Source organism: Cucurbita pepo, chromosome 18 (assembly GCF_057944985.1).
Source record: "Cucurbita pepo subsp. pepo isolate OVF chromosome 18, ASM5794498v1, whole genome shotgun sequence".
Lineage (NCBI taxonomy): Eukaryota > Viridiplantae > Streptophyta > Magnoliopsida > Cucurbitales > Cucurbitaceae > Cucurbita > Cucurbita pepo.
The window spans coordinates 5295672-5313900 of record NC_141815.1 but is presented as its reverse complement, the minus strand read 5'-3'; the positions used below and the strand labels follow the sequence as shown (position 1 = coordinate 5313900).

Below are 18229 nucleotides of genomic sequence, written 5' to 3'. Positions count from 1 at the left end.
TACCTCGTGTCAGTTGGTTGCAATGGCGTTGGCACTTAAAATCTGTGGGCACTACTTGTATGGAGAAAATACTCATATCTACATTGACCACAAGATCTTGAAGTAGTTTTTTTCTCCCAAAAGGAACTGAACATGAGATAAAAAAGATGGCTAGAGCTGGTGAAGGACTACGATATAGACATCCAATACTATCCCAAAAGAAAACATAGTCATTGATGCCCTAAGCTGAACAACAGCCCACTCGTCGGCCATGATGAATAGAGAGACACGAGTGCAGATAGATTTTATGCAAGCGAAGATAGCAGTAATGAGCAAAGGAGTTATAGCACAGATGGATCAACTAACAATCTATCCTACATTTCGAATTGGATTATGGAATCTTGACGAGGGGACCTCATTTAGCAAGGATATTTTTAACAGTTAACATAGATTTTGTGGACAATTTCTCCCAGTCGACATATGTTAGTATGCTATCTCAAGGACGATTATGTGTGCGATCGATGGAAGAGCTAAAAAGTGAGATGAGAGGCTTAAACTTCCCAACTTTTCTTGAGTTTTCCTAATTTTAACTCCCTTACCGACCAAATCTTATGAAAAATTTATGGTTCTAGAAACTAGACCCAATCAGGATTCTGTGGAAGAAAATTTGAGGTAATTTGAATATTGGAAGCTCGAGAACGGAAGTCCTGAACGTCGACAACGAGGTAAGTAGCCACCTTGAACTTTTCTTAAGAAATACTTGTAGCAATCGCTTGGGTTTTCATATGAACCATAAATCAAATACAAATTAAGGATATATGAAAGAAAAACTCAAAAAGCCGTGAGTTAAGGTTCTAAACTTATCAAATTACTCGAGATTTAAGTAACGTTAAAACAACCCACTAAATGAACTCCTCTGCCTATGAAATTCAATGCTGACCATCTTATAGCATGTTGAAGTTATATATGAAATTTGGTGGTCATTGGATAAGGATAAGCACCTAAATGAAGAAACAAAAACTTTACATAAGTTTATTTCTCTTGTCAATGGTCATTACACCTAGTAGTATAAATAATTTTAGAATAATCAAACTTTGCATCTTTTTAAAACTAAAATGTATGATAACAATACTTGCACATGGATTTCATTAATATCCATTTCTTCATTAATAATATTTGAAAGATCAAATAAATGACCGAAATAATGATGATAGGGTCCCAAATCCAATAATCGAAATACTTATTTCACAACTTTTTTAACCATATTTTTTATCGTAGGGCTGAAAAAGAATGGTAGAATAATTATACACGTGATCTAATCAATTAATTGATTTTAATGTGTTGAAACCTATCAAATACAAAACTAAAAAAATGGGAACACATTAATCATTTTCAAAGTTTTGGAAGTATACGAAAATATAATTTATTTTTTAAAGTTCAAAGATGTATTACACACAAATTTTATAAACATTTGTGGTCTCATGGTCTAGTAGGTTAGGACATTGGACTCTGAATCAAGTAACCCAAATTCAAATTTTGGTGGAACTTGTTTTATGTTGGTGAGTATTAACTTAACAGAAATATTAAAGCAACAATATATTAGATATTTTAAAAGTTCAAACTATTTGTTAGAGGTTTATAAAAATATTATCTATTTGTTAGAGGTTTATATCCACTGAGAGGGCCAAATAAGTAAGAAATCAAACATTAATCCCTCAAGTTCTTGAATAGTTTTGCATCTTAACAAAGTGACATGAAAACAGATAATATTTTTCAATATAAAAAGTTCCCATAAAAAAAGATCATTCAATATATGCCATGCTAAAGTGATGTGAAAAAATGTGTAAAACATATAAAGTGAAACTATGAGGTCTAACCTCCAAAATTTTCTACTTAATTTAAGGTCGCTACTGTATACATACCATAAACATTGAATGCGGAAGACTTCATTTAAATTCCATAAAACATAACCTTTAATTTAAAACACAGCCATGGACTTACGTGTTTCGAAAACATCTTTAAAACGACACAATAAAAGACCCGAAATAAAATAAATAAGCGTTTAAGTTTAAAACATCCTATTCTATCCTAAGTCTAAGAAAATAAATACCACTATCCTATGCATGTGTCATGATCTCGAGTTGCAATGTCGTCGTCAGCCGTACAGGAATGCCTTACCTTAACCTGAAAAATGTAGTAGCACATGGCTTGATTATTTAAAGAAATACTCAGTAAGTGACCCCACTATTGGGGTTAAATGCAACAATCACAAGCAATGAAATGATGGGACCTATCTTTCGTTTCGTTTCATTTCGTATCGTTTCATTTTTCCTACGGTGCTGTTCTAACGGGTAATCGTGGACGTGTACCATATACTCTACACACAGCCCATACGTGCGAGTATGGGCTCACTAGCTCGTTCGCAAACCGCTGGGCCACTGTGTAACGACCCTAAATTTCCACATACTCAGAGTCGTTACTAACGTCTCATGCTCATCTATAATGCGGAAATATAACTCTTACATGAACATAGTTGATAACGTAAACTTCAAAAAAAACGTTTAAAACAACTTCTTCTCTGGAAAACACAGCCATGGTCTTACGTGTTTAAATACGAAATACTGAAATTTAGAGAAAACAAAAACAAATACAAAATAATTTAAAACAATGAAATGCAAAACAACTAATTCTAACTTAAGACTAGAAATTTAAATATGAATCTACCCTATGCACGTGCCACAGTCTCTGCTCGCGATGCCGCCGTCCTCTGTACAAGTGCGCCTTGCCTTTACCTGAAAAATGATGTGGCACACGGCCTGAGTATTTCAAAGAATACTCAATAAGTGGCCCCGCTATAGGGGCCATGCAAATGCAAACACATGCCATCATGATTTAGGGACCTATCTCTAATCATCTTAGGGGTGGCCTCCAGTCTCGGACAAATTGGATGTGTAGTACTTCCCTACACACGACTCACACGTGCGAATGTGAGTCCCCAGGGCGTTCGCACACCCCCTGGACCCTCTGGTCAAGCTAATCTGTAGCGACGTCCGGAGGTCAGCGGAACCCCATAGTGTCATGCGCCTCATGAACACCCTCATCTGTGTGCTTTCGCACCTGTGCGCATTCGCGCTCATCATAAGGTGCGCGTCCGCACTCATTGTAACGCAAAATAGGGGTCCAAGGAAATTGTAACCCTATGCTTATGAACATACAAAATTGTAACGCAAAAAAAAAAAAACAAAAAAAAAAAAAAAGGGGCTAAGTCAACGGAGGGGCAAAAATGTCATTTTGCCCCTCCAACCCAAATAGGGGTCCAAGGAAAATCCAGCCATATTGCCTGCAAAAGAAAAAAAAAAGTTAGAGAGAGGTTAGAGAGAGATCGGCCGGGAAGACTAACGGACCACCGCCGGAATCCATCTCCAGACGAGACTCGTACCAGGATTGAGGGGCTAGCAAGGCCTACGCACCATTAAAACCTAAGAATATTCGCGGGGAACAACTCACGCACGGTCTGTGAAGAAGTTTGGCCGAGACCTCAACCCAAAGGCGGAGATCCGAGGGTCATCCGAGAACGGTGAGCGAACTTCTGGTGTTCTTAAATCCTCCGATAGTCAAGAAAAAATTATAAAAATAATACTAGGACGTAGCCTGTAACACGATCTAGAACGTTGCCGAAGGAATCGTATTGATCCGATCTACGGATCGAAAGATATGAAAATCGGAAAACAAAAAGAAACCGACTGGGTTTCGGTTTTCAGAGGACAGAGAAGAAGAAGAAGAAAGAAAAAAAAAAAAAAAAAAAACGGCCGGCGAGCGGCGGAGGGCGGCGACAGGCGCCGGACATGCGTCGACCACCGGCTGGAGCAACGCAGCTCCAGCGAGGCGTCGACACGTGTCGCCTGCAAGCCGGGCCGAATCGCAACGCGAGCCGACCGGGCCGGGCCGGGCGACCCGCGACTGTGCAGAATTGGCGCGCGCGTGGCAGGCGCGCGTGCAGCCTGCGGCTGGCGCCTTCCCGCGCGCGTGGCCACGCACTTCCAGCATGCTGCTGGGCGCGTGAGCACGCGTGGAACGGCCAATTTGGCCCGGTTGTTTTCTGTTTTCTCGATTTTTGTCCCGGCTCCAGTTCTATACTGTTTTTACATGGATAGGGATTTAATTTAGAGAAATCAGTATTTTTGGACACCTCACGGGCAAAGAAACGCTAGCGAAAGGGCACGCGTCAACCAGGTAAGTCACCACCCGGTATTTAGGAAGAAATACTTGTAGGATTCGCTCAAATTGCATGCATGCTAGTAGTTCTGCTTCAGATTAGCTCTTCATGTAAGTTACTAGTCAGTTTATCTGTTGTGTTTGAATTGGGTAAATTACATGAGTGTTGCTTGTATGCCTTAAGCTTCCGCCGTATGTATTCATGCGTTATTTTATGTGTAGAATTGTGTATGCCGGGTTTTGGGTGTTTGATGGACGAATTCGCCCCATTGAGCGCGAACTTCGTGCTCTGGGTGCTTGATGGAGGTCATCGCCCCGTTGAGCCGGTATGCCTAGTTTGCATGAATTAGATACTATGATGTTAGAGGAAGATTGCATGCACCCTCTGTTAATTGCTAGGGCCCATTTCTTTGATAAGATTAGGGAATCTTGGTTAGGAGCAAAATGCCGCTCTAGCCTGACTTAATTTTTCCCTAGAAACTTAGCGATTTACCACGGTAAGAAGGTACCCCGGAGTGTTCATAGATTGCTAGCGTGTGAACGGTATCTATAGCTTCGTGGGAGGACCAAGGGGTCCCTGATCAGTCCTTACTGCTCTTAGCCATTTCGCATGGGAAATGTGTCCCCACGTCGTACAGCCCATTAGCTGCATGGGAACGGGTTGGGTCGCGCCCCCCATAGAGGGACTAGATGGGCGTAGGGGTACTCAGCACACCCCTAGGCCAGGTACCATGTAGTCTCAGATAGCCATGTAGAGGTAGCACCTCATAGAGAGATACCGACCATATTAGCTTGGCATAAAGAACCTCTAGGCGTTTAATGAGAGGACGAAAAATCAGTGAAACACAAGGGGCAAGCCCCAAGGGACCTAGATTAGAGCCAGTCGTCCTAGAACCGAAATAGGAAACCGTGGCAACCTGTTAAATTAAGATGCGAAAAGAGCCTACAAGTAGGTGGCTTACTGAGTATAATTTTTATACTCATCCTTGCTATGTTTTCCCTTTTTTTTTCAGGAGCGTGAGGCGTCGGTCAAGAGTGGGCGTGATCTGAAGGGAATTGTCACAGAGGAATGGGTTGTCCCGGGGCGTCAGTCCAGTTTTAGTCTTTATTTTTGTATTCGCATTCTTTTTAAATTTATTTTCCAAACGGTCTTGTGACTGTGTTTATCGTTCGAAAAACTTTATTGAAATTTGATGATTTTCGCTAGTGCATATTTAAATCTCTTGTGCATCTGTGTCGTGTCGTTAGTCACTATCCGTAGTAAAATATTGGGCTGTGACAAAAATGCATGAGGTCCCTCTAAATCCATCCTTATTCGGTGGGCATACTCTGGGAGCCCCTTATGCCGGGACCCGTTGAAACTAGAACCGTCACGGTAGCGCTATGCAATGCATAACGATCGTTGTCCTACCATTGGATGTACGCGTCCGTACCCTCGTGATGGGATGGGGGTATCCCCCCAGATGCATGAACACACATAATGCATGAAGTCCTCCTATTTCTACATTTATCTTTAATGATCATAACCCCCCTGTCACGTTCTAGGCTTCATGTCATTCTCAGTTTCATTTCACATTTCATACACATTTCTATCGGGGTTATGGTTCAAGACAGTTTACCGTGTTTCATTTCATACAATTCATGTTGTTCACATTCACATATTCCATACAAACATGCCATAATCATTCAAGGACCTCATATCGTTACATGCATTACACATCACATCAAACTAAAAGCATACATAGCATACATTTACGTTCACATAACTACGTACTTAAACACAATAATCTAGCATACAATGTATCATATCATAAACAAGTCATAACGTAAACACTTCATAGTCATATCGTTCTCTAACTTACCATAGCCTTAACGTTCTTATACCTATCACAGACATATCACTACGTAACGTACCTTAGTCATATCGTCACAAGAACGTACCCTAACGTTATCGTTCTATCAATCTGTCACAAACCTACCCCTTTCTACCCATAACCTAACCGTATTCTTTCATCAATCTCTCCTGTCCATAGCACTCCGATATGTAACCTAACCTTAACGTTTCATGAACATATCTTACTCCTATCGTTACATTTCGTTTTGTGCATCCTTCTCGTATCCTATCTCGAACATATCCTTAAGCACATCGTACCATAATTATTATCATACAAACCACATATTATAACATAACATAACATATAGGAAGCATATCGATCCACAAACAATTCACACATATCAATATATATGACACGTGCAGAACTACGGGCACGTGTCAACATCAAATATAACCATGCCGATAGTAAGGTCACTTACCTGGCTAGCTTAAGTCGTTGTCACAAATATATCTTTAATGAAAGTTTGATTCCGTCCTTTGAAATCTGAGTCAACCTATATGAGCTCATGACATCAGTTTCAAGTTTGAACTCTATAAAATTATTTCTCTAATTTACATTCACCACAGTAAAATTCTGATATTTGGTGTGACAAAATTTGGAGGAGCTCACTGCCCTCTTATATTTACTATTTTATTGTTAAATCCTGTTCAACAAATCTTTCCTCAATCTCTCTCTAATTATAGGTTTTCAATTGTGTAAACAGATATTACTGGCCAACTGTACCTCCAATGGTAAGTGGATTGGTTGGGTACCATCTTCTAGTTGATAGATCTGCCAACTTAAATTTTATTGAATCTAACCTTATAACCTTATCTCGTATAACTTAAAATGCTAACAAAAATCTAATCAATTGGATATGGGATCTGATTACTACAGGACCTGTTAAAAAAATATGAGAGAAGATTTGATCCTAAATTAATTTCTTATAACCCTAACTAGAAAAGAAAAGGAAATCTGAGACAGGATTTTACCGTAATAAATGACAAAAATCTCCCAATGTACACCGCCCATTTTACTTCTCCTCAAATCTCACCATTGTTGTTTTTCTGTTTTTTTTCCGTTGGCGTAAGGAATGGTTGAGAAGAGATAATTGTGGGAAGGGACAACAGGTTAGTGGAGAGGAGTGGGGAAAGATTTTTATTTATTATTTATTATTTATTTTTATTTATTTATTTATTATTATTATTATTTTAACGATTTTTATAATTATTTTTATTTCTTTATTTTTTTATTTATTTTTGGGCTATTACATTCCTATTCTAGCCTAAGTCTAAGAAAATAAATACCACTGTCCTATGCATGTGCCATGATCTCGAGTTGCAATGCTGTCGTCAGCCGTACAGGAATGCCTTGCCTTACCCTGAAAAATGTACTAGCACATGACTTGAGTATTTAAAGAAATACATAGTAAGTGACCCCATTATTGGGGTTAAAAGCAACAATCACATGCAATGAAATGATGGGACCTATCTTTTGTTTAGTTTCGTTTCGTTTTCACTACGGTGTTGTCCTAACGGGTAATCGTGGACGTGTACCATATACTCTACACACAGCCCATACGTGCGAGTATGGGCTCACCAGCTAATTCGCACACTGCTGGGCCACTTTCCTTATCTGGTGGGCATACTCTGGGAGCCCCTTATGCCGCGACCCGTTAGAACTAGTAACTGTCACGATAGCGCTATGCAAAGCATAACGATCGTTGTCCTACCATTGGATGTACGCGTCCGTACCCTCGCGATGGGGTAGGGGTATCCCCCCAGGTGCATGAACAGACATAATGCATGAGGTCCCCACTACTTCTACAATTTCATTATCCATTAATACAACCCCGCTAGCATTAAGTACATATCATATCATTTTTCATATCGTTTCAGATATCGTTCATCATTCATATCATATCGTTTCTCATTCTTCCGTTCTCAAATCATACATAATTCTAACGGGGTTATATTTCATGTCATTTATCGTAATTTCATGTCATTCATATCATGCTGTATACACACAATTTAAGAGACCTAACATAATGTTCTATGCTTTTAACATAACATTTCATCATATACACATCATACCATGACATATTGCATCACAATGTATCATATCATAAACAAGTAATAACGTAAACACTTCATAGTCATATCTTTCTCCAACTTATTATAGCCTTAACGTTCTTATACCTATCACAGACATATCATTATGTGAACGTACTTTAGTCATATCATCACAAGAACTTAACCTAACGCTATCGTTCTATCAATCTATCACAAACCTATCCCTTTCTACCCGTAACCTAACCATATTCTTCCATCAATCTCTCTTATCCATATCACTCCGGTATGTAACCTAACGTTCTTATACCTATCCCTTAACATTCTTATACCTATCACAGACATATCATTACGTGAACGTACTTTAGTCATATCATCACAAGAACTTAACCTAACGCTATCGTTCTATCAATCTATCACAAACCTATCCCTTTCTACCCATAACCTAACCGTATTCTTCCATCAATCTCTCTTATCCATATCACTCCGGTATGTAACCTAACGTTCTTATACCTATCACATTCATATCATTACGTGAACGTACTTTAGTCATATCATCACAAGAACTTAACCTAATGCTATCGTTCTATCAATCTATCACAAACCTATCCCTTTCTACCCGTAACCTAACCGTATTATTCCATCAATCTCTCTTATCCATATCACTCCGGTATGTAACCTAACGTTCTTATACCTATCACATTCATATCATTACGAGAACATACTTTAGTCATATCATCACAAGAACTTAACCTAATGCTATCGTTCTATCAATCTATCACAAACTTATCCCTTTCTACCCGTAACCTAACCGTATTCTTCCATCAATCTCTCTTATCCATATCACTCCGGTATGTAACCTAACGTTCTTATACCTATCACATTCATATCATTACGTGAACGTACTTTAGTCATATCATCACAAGAACTTAAACTAACGCTATCGTTCTATCAATCTATCACAAACCTATCCCTTTCTAACCGTAACCTAACCGTATTCTTTCATCAATCTCTCTTATCCATATCACTTCAGTATGTAACCTAACGTTCTTATACCTATCCCTTAACGTTCTTGTACCTATCACAGACATATCATTACGTGAACGTACTTTAGTCATATCATCACATGAACTTAACCTAACGCTATCGTTCTATCAATCTATCACAAACCTATCCCTTTCTACCCGTAACCTAACCGTATTCTTCCATCAATCTCTCTTATCCATATCACTCCGGTATGTAACCTAACCTTAACGTTTCGTGAACGTATTTTACTCCTATCGTTACATTTTGTTTTGTGCATCCTTCTTGGTCATTCTATCTTTAATCTATTCATTTAGCTACTGATAAAAATTTAATATAATATTACTAATCTGACGTGATTGACTAGAATAGTATAAATGATTGACATTTAGTTTCTAACTCGAAGTTAGATGATTCTAATAATTCAATAAAGATCTAATTATAATTGGTTGTGATTTCTAAAAATAAAAAAAATAAAAAAAAAAGGATAAAAGAGAATGAAGATTTAATATATACCTTATTGCTAAGATCTATCTTCATGTAAATCTCGGGTGAATCTCAACTGGGTAAAGGTCATTCTCTTTTCTTTTTTTTTTTCTCAAGTAAATCTCACAATTATTGTTTTTTTTTTTTTTTTTTTTTTTTGCAGTAACTATTACTTTCTAGGGTAAGCATGATTGAGGAGAGATGATTGTGGGAAGGGATGAGAGGTTAATAGAGAGAAGTGGGGAAAGGTTTATTTATTTATTTATTTATTTATTATTATTATTATTTTAACTATTTTTATAATTATTTTTATTTGTTTATTTCTTTATTTCTTTATTTATTGTTGGGCTATTACACCTTGCATCAAATATTTATTTGACAACAATTTATTCAATATAATATACATGAGACAATATTGACGTTTATCCTTAAATCTTTATTTCTAAGATATACAGAATTATTCCAAATCATTTATTTGGAATTGGTTAAGTAGTCTATTTATGTTAGATTGAGAGATTAGATCATCATAATGAGTAATGTGTCATCAACATAAAATTTGAGAAAATCCACTAATCAATAATTTTCTTGTAACAAGCTCATTACAATTTATTTAAAGTCATAGGTTATGGAACCTTCTATTAAAAAATCTATAGGTTAAATTCATTTCAAAAATGAACTTTTACTCTTTTTTAGCAAACCTTTTGCTTTTGAACTTTAATAATAAATCCATATAATAATACGTGTAGATACATCCTCTTAGATTTCTTTTCACAAAAGAATTCTAAATATTCTTTTAACATCTTTCATATAAAAATGAATCCGAGAATAATAATAGACTCTAAATGAAAATATGAGAGAAGTCTACTTCTAGTTACTTTCTCCCATTAAGTTCAACTCTTTGTCATGAGTCATGTTATTAAGTTTAACTCTTTGTCATGAGTCATGTTTTGAAGATATGTATCTTCTCATCTATACATAATTTTCCTTTTGTAGATCCATTCATATCCTATGAGTTTAATCTCATCAAGAACATCTACAAATCCTTGGATTTTATGATTTTAACTTATTTATCCTTCATCATCATCCCTCAAAACTATTGGGTAATAAGCCTTCAAATTGGTCATCTAACATGACAATTTGAATTTGAGTAGAATTGAATCATCTCATAATTCTCCAACTACGATCAGACTTATCCAATTAATGATCAGGATTGATCATGATCCACTCGACTCTCAAGTGAAATTAAATTGTTAACAACTTTTGTTAACTATTAGCGGCTTCACTTGTAACTATCTAATTAACACTATCTCACCTTATTAAAGGTGTATGTCCTTCTATTTGAACTTCTTTAAAAAATTACATTTGTCATACAAATATGTTTTTCTATTTAGAATTAAATAAATGACTATTTTGTTTCTCTTTAGGAGTGGCCTACACTTTTAGTACACAATGTTCTCGTACTGTAATTGTAACGACCCTAAATTTCCACATACTCAGAGTCGCTACTAACGTCTCATGCTCATCTATAATGCAGAAATATAATTCTTACATGAACATAATTGATAACGTAAACTTCAAAAAAAAAAAAACATTTAAAACAACTTCTTCTTCGGAAAACACAGTCATGGTCTTACGTGTTTAAATATGAAATACTGAAATTTAGAGAAAACAAAAACAAATACAAAATAATTTTAAACAATGAAATGCAAACCAACCTATTCTAACTTAAGACTAGAAATTTAAATATGTATCTACCCAATGCACGTGCCACAGTCTCTGCTCGCGGTGTCGCCGTCCTCTGTACAAGTGCGCCTTGCCTTTACCTGAAAAATGATGTGGCACACGGCCTGAGTATTCTAAAGAATACTCAATAAGTGGCCCCACTATAGGGGCCATGCAAATGCAAACACATGCAATCATGATTTAGGAACCTATCTCTAATCATCTTCGGGGTGGCCTCAAGTCTCGGACAAATTGGATGTGTAGTACTTCCCTACACACGACTCACACGTGCGAGTGTGAATCCCCAGGGCGCTCGCACACCCCCTGGACCCTCTGGTCAAGCTAATCTGTAGCGACATCCGGAGGTCAGCGGAACCCCATAGTGTCATGCACCTCATGAACACCCTCATCTGTGTGCTTTCGCACCTGTGTGCATTCGCGCTGATCATACGGTGTACGTCCGCACTCATCATCTCAAGGGGAAGTAGCTCTATGCTTATGAACATACAATATGCATGAGGTCCCATAATGTCTCTTCTGACACAACCCTCTAATCTCATCTCTTTGTTACTCTAGGTAACACATACTCTGGATATTTATATTAATACCATTTTCACGCTCTTAGGGTTGTGTCCTATGTCGATCTAACGACATGATGCAATATGGCACTCATCATCATATAGCATGCTCAATATGGAAAACATCATCATATTAAGGTAAACGTCACGCAATCATCATACTCATCATATTGCCACAAAGTGCATCAAACATATCAAGTACGACATTCATCAAAATATATATATACTGAGCACATCATCAAGTATCGTAACCCGCACATCATCATAACTCATATACCGCATCGTACGACATGGTTCATACATCATCGTAACTCATACAATTTTTAGCCTATCCTATAGTAAGGCCACTTACCTGGTTGGCCTTAGCCAAAGTATTCCCTAATTTATCTATCCTATAGTAAGGCCACTTACTTGGTTGGCCTTAGCCGAAGTATTCCCTAATTTATTTCACGTAAGCTCCCGTTCCTCAAGAACTACACCAAATGTTACCAAGGTTTGCTTCCTATCGCATCGTTTGTCACCTTTTGTTAGTATTTCAAATTTTAATTAATAATCCAACTAATAGTGTGAAATACGGCTCTAAACAGCCTCAATAAAAATCGAGTTCCATGTTTTCATTGTTTCTAAATTATATAGCATAATAAAACTTAAAACTTAAATTAAAGATATGTCAATATTATTAATATTTCAAGCGGCTTGGATAATTCATGTAACGACCCTAAATTTCCACATATCTAGAGTCGCCACTAACGTCTCATGCTCATCTCTAATGTAGAATAAAAATCTAAGCATGCTCACCTTTATTAGCGGAAAAATTTAAAACGTCAGAATACATTAAAACATTGGAAAATACTGCCGGACTTACGTGTTTCAAACATCGTGCTGGAGTTCAAAAGACAAAATAAAACGATTACAAATTCATTAATATAAATGAATGAAATGCAAACGCCCTATCCTAACCAAGACTAGAAATTTTAAATATGCAACTATCCTATGCACGCGCCACAGTCTCTGATCACGATGCCACCGTCAACCGTACATAGGAGCCTTGCCTTTACCTGAAAAACAATATGGCACACGGCCTGAGTATTTCGAAGAAATACTCAGTAAGTGACCCCACTATAGGGGCCATGCTAATGCAAACACATGCAATCATGAATAGGGACCTATCTCTAATCATCTTAGGGGTGGCCTCTAGTCTCGGACAAATTGGATGTGTAGTACTTCCCTACACACGACTCACACGTGCGAGTGTGAGTCCCCAGGGCGCTCGCACACCCCCTGGACCCTCTGGTCAAGCTAATCTGTAGCGACGTCCGGAGGTCAGCGGAACCCCATAGTGTCATGCGCCTCATGAACACCCTCATCTGTGTGCTTTCGCACCTGTGCGCATTCGCGCTCATCATAAGGTGCGCGTCCGCACTCATCGTCTCTAGGGGAAGTAGCCCTATGCTTATGAACATACAAAATGCATGAGGTCCCTCTAAATCCATCGTAATGTCTCTTCTGACACAACCCTCTAGTCTCATCTCTTTGTTACTCTAGGTAACGCATATCGTGGATATTTATATTAATATCATTTTCATGCTCTTAGGTGTGTCCTACGTCGATCTAACGACATGATGCAATATGGCACTCATCATCATCTAGCATGCTCAATATGGAAAACATCATCATATTAAGGTAAAAATCATGCAATCATCATGCTCATCATAATGCCACAACGTGCGTCAAACATATTAAGCGTCACTCAACAAAATATGTATAAACTTGCACATATCATCAAGCATCATACAATTTATTTAGCCTATCCTATAGTAAGGCCACTTACTTGGTTGGCCTCGGTCGAAGTACTCCCTAAATAGCTAAACGTAAGCTCCAGTTCCATGAGAGCTGCTTCCTACTTCGCTGGGGTTTGTTTCCTATCACACCGTTCACCACTTTCTGTTAGTATTTCACAATTAATGTACCTAATTTAATAAATGTGAAATACGGCTCTAAAACGGCCTCGGATACCTTAATCGGGGCCGAAAACAGATCCGGGAGGGTCGAAACAGTGGAAACCGGGCTGAAAATAGGTGAGCCGATCCGAATAGCCGCTGGAGCCGCCGGAGGAGCCGTCGGAGTGTCACCGGAGGGAGCTCGAGCCGTTTGCGCCGAGCCGAGGACTGCCGCGCCGCTGTGTGACACGTGGCAGCAGCAGAGAAAGCCACGTCGGGCGGTAGTGTCGGGTCGTGGTTCGGGTCGCGGGCTGTGGAAGGCTACTCGGCCAAGGCTAAATGTTGGGCCTCGGCTTACTGGGCTGGGCCGCAAGTGTTTGGTTTGCAGGCCGGCTCAATTGGACCGTGGGTCTAGTCTGGGTTGGTTCAACTGAACCGTAGCTTCTGGGCCGGTTTGAGGTTTGGGCCGCTGTAGTTGGGCTGGGCCGAAGGCAGAGGCCAAGGGAGGAACGGGCTGGCTCTCCCGGGTTCTGGGTTCGGGTTGACCTGGATCCGTGGATCTCGTCTTCCTTACCCGACTTTGGCCGATTTTCTGGCGAGTTTTCTCTCTCCTTCCCGCGGCGTTTCTGTTGCCGATTTCGGTCCTCTTCCTTCCCTTTTCCTCTTTGTTCGTCGTCCTTCTTTCCTTTTTGGGAGTTTTGCGGCCTAAAAGCTCCTAAAAGCCATAGATCTAAGAATCGATTAAGAAACCTAACTTTCCGACCTCGGTTACCGACGACGACGCTTACGAAATAACACAAAATGCACCCTAAGTTATTGTGCTTTCGTTAGGGATCTCTCTTACGGTAGTAACAGATCGTTTGGTGTCGGTTTAAGGGTGGTTTGAGGGCTCGTCGGAGAAACTGAACACTCGCCGACGTTTGTCCGAAATCTCTCTCTCTCTCTCGAAATTTTCTCTCTTTTCTCCCTTTGCAGGTGTTCTGAAGAAGCTGGGCTGAGGGTGGGCGTGCTGTGGCCGTCGTTTCGCGTGGGTTCCGCGAAACTCGGCGGTCGCCGAAAAACTCGCGGGTTTTCCGGCGACTGGGGTTTTTTTTTTTTTTTTTTTTTTTTTTTTTTTTTTTTTTTCGTTTTCTCGTTTTCATTTATTTATTATATATCTATATATCTATATATATATATATATAGATATATATATATATATATATATATATATATATATATATATATTTTTTCTTTTTCTTTCTTTCTTTCCCGGGTCGTTACAATTCAACCTTTAATGTTATATCCCATAGATACATATATATATAATAATTTCTCATATCTTCCATTTTCCTTCTCTCACTTTATTTCTCTTCTAGGTTATATTTTTATTTGGTTTAGAGTAGTTGTCATCTGATATGTACTTGCCAATTTCAAACCGTTCTAATTTTCTTTTCTTTTCTTCCCTTTTGTTTTGTTTTTTTTTTATTTTTTCTTTTCTTTTACGTTACTTTTTTTAAGTAGTTTCTTCACACGAGTTTAATTCTATAATTATCTTAAGCAGTTTCTTACCAGGAGTTAACTCTGCTCCCATATCTAAATCGTTTAATTCTCTAAATAGTTTAATTTTGTTCAATAGTTTAATTGTACTACAGATTTTGTTTGGCTTTACTATTTCCAAATTCAATCTTCCTCTCTTTACATGTATTTTTTTTTTTTTTTTTTTTTTTAATTTGATATGTTTTCCAATCTTCCTCTCTTTATCCATCTTTTTTTTTCTTTCTCTTTTCATCAGGTTTCCAAATCTCCTTTTTTTTTTTTATTTGAATATGTTTTCCAGATCTTCCTCTTCTGTATTCCTCTCTTTCTTATCTATCTATTTTTTTTCGGACCAATTTTGATGGACTCTTGATAGATGAGAGATAATTTCTAATTCAGATCATTCCAACAGATAATTTCTAAATTTCTAACTCATATCTAAATAATTACTGATATCCTTAGTAAAAAAAGAAAAGGTAAATCTGACTGCTAACTTTTTTTCGACATCTCTCTTCCTTTATCTACCTACCATCTCTCCACCTTCCTTGTGTATCTCTCCATTATTGTCTAACCATCTCTCCATCCTTATTGTCTGACCATCTCTCCACTATCTTTCTGTTTCTATTTGTTGGCCCGATTATTGATACTGAATGAGGGAGGTATTTGAGAGGGGCGAATAGATTTAAGGGAAGGTAGTCAGTTTTTTTCGTTCCTTATTTTGTTATTTTTATTTTAATATATATATATTAAACCTAACGGGGCTTTACCTTATCTACCCCTAAAAAGAACTTTCGTCCTCGAAAGTCTCCAACTCTTATACTAGTTCGGAGAATTTTTTACTTATTTCGACCTCACTCTCCCACGTGGCCTCTTTGGTGTGGTGATTTCGCTACAACACCTTAACGAACGCAATGTTTATGTTGCGTAATGCTTGTACTTCTCTTGTTAAGATTCTTATTTGTTTTTTTTTTTCCTTGTGACTCAGATCTTCAATGAGTTGGAGTGGTTCATAGTCTATTACGTGGATAGGGTCCGTAATGTACTTCCTCAGCATCGACACGTGAAATACATCGTGAACTCTTGAGAGGGCGGGAGGTAGGGCTAACTTATACGCTACTAGACCGACCTGCTCGAGAATCTCGAATGGTCCAATGAATTTAGGACTTAACTTGCCTGTACGTCCGAATCTTCAGACACCTTTCATAGGTGCCACCTTGAGGAATACTAGGTCCCCTGTCTCAAACTCTAAGCTTCTATGCCTTACATCGGCGTAGCTTTTCTGTCGACTTTTAGCAGTACGCATCCTCGCTCGAATTTTTCTGAACAGCCTCATTGGTGAGTCGAACCAGCTCGGGTCCTACTAACTCTCTTTCGCCTACTTTGTCCCTACATAGTGGGGACCTACACCTCAAACGGTGTCATACCAATAGTGGCTTGGAAGTTGTTATTATACGAGAATTCCATGAGGTGGAGTTTGGAATCCCAACTTCCCTTAAAATCTAGTATGCAAGCGCGTAACATGTCCTCTAGAAGTTGGTTTAAACACTCCGTTTGTCCATCTGTTTGGGGTGGAAAGCAGTACTAAAGTCGAGGTAGGTACCCAGCGCTTTTTAAAGTCTGATTAGAGCGCTGACGTAAAGCGTGGGTCCCGATCCGACACTATAGATACTGGGACTCCATGTAGTCTTACTCTTTCTTTCACATACAACTTTGCCCAATTCTCAACTGTACATGTAGCTTTCCCAGGTAGGAAGTGTGGTGACTTGGTCAACCTATCCACAACTACCCGATCATTGTATAGCCTTAAAGCATTTTGGATAATCCTACTATGAAGTCCATTGCTATGTTTTCCCACTTCCACTCTAGTATACTTAGGGGCTGCAACAACCCCGCTGCCTTTTATCTAGAAGCTTTCACTTGTTGACAAACTAAGCACTTGCTCACAAACTCGGCCACGTCCCTCTTCATGCTCTTCCACTAGAAGTGTTGTTTTAAATCTTGGTACATCTTAGTACCTCCTGGGTGCATGGAAAATGGCGAGTTGTGAGCTGCGTTAGTATTTCTTTCCTTAGCTCCTCTATTGTCGAGACATATAGGCGTCCCTGATACAATAGCCCTTCATCTGAGGTCTTCGAGAATCCATTTACTAGACTCTCAGCTAGCTGGCTTAAGACTTTCTGTAGTTTTGGATCCTCTCGTTGGGAGGTAACCATTCTTTGCCAAGTGTAGGTTGCACTATAAGTCGGGCCAATTGTGCCATGACTCTCTCGGTTGCTACAACTGTGTTGGCTCCCTCGAATTTTCTTTGTACCCTTACTTCCCTCGTAATGAGGGCTGAAGAGTGGGTCGTCTTTCTACTCAAAGCGTCTGTGACCACATTTGCTTTTCACGGGTGGTACTAGATATCTACATCGTAGTCCTTCACCAATTCTAACCACATTCTCTGTCTCATATTTAACTCTTTCTTGGTGAAGAAATATTTAAAATCTTGTGGTCGGTTAAACTTTGAATTTTCTCTCCATACAGGTAGTGTCACCAAATTTTCAGCGCAAACACTACAGCGGCCAACTCCAGATCGTGGGTAGGGTAATTATCTTCGTATTCTTTTAGTTGACGGGACGTGTATGCAACAACTTTACCGTGTTGTAATAACACACATCCTAGTCCATTCTTTAAAGGCGTCACTATAGATTACGTACTCTTCTGAGATCTTGGGAACCGTGAGTATCGGGGCGGTTACCAATCTCTCTATTAGGTTCTAGAAGCTTGCCTCACAAGCATCATTTCATATAAATGGTACCCCTTTTCTTGTTAATTGTGCCAAA

The 18229-nt window shown here is 38.7% G+C and overlaps 1 long non-coding RNA gene across 1 annotated transcript; it reads left to right on the top strand.

Moving 5' to 3' along the window:
* The first annotated feature begins 3222 nt into the window (after positions 1-3222).
* On the top strand, positions 3223-5454 carry LOC147787251 (uncharacterized). The gene is made up of 3 exons (XR_015413637.1): positions 3223-3556; positions 4134-4212; positions 5208-5454. It is a non-coding gene; the product is annotated as an uncharacterized LOC147787251 (long non-coding RNA).
* Positions 5455-18229: the final 12775 nt, after the last annotated feature.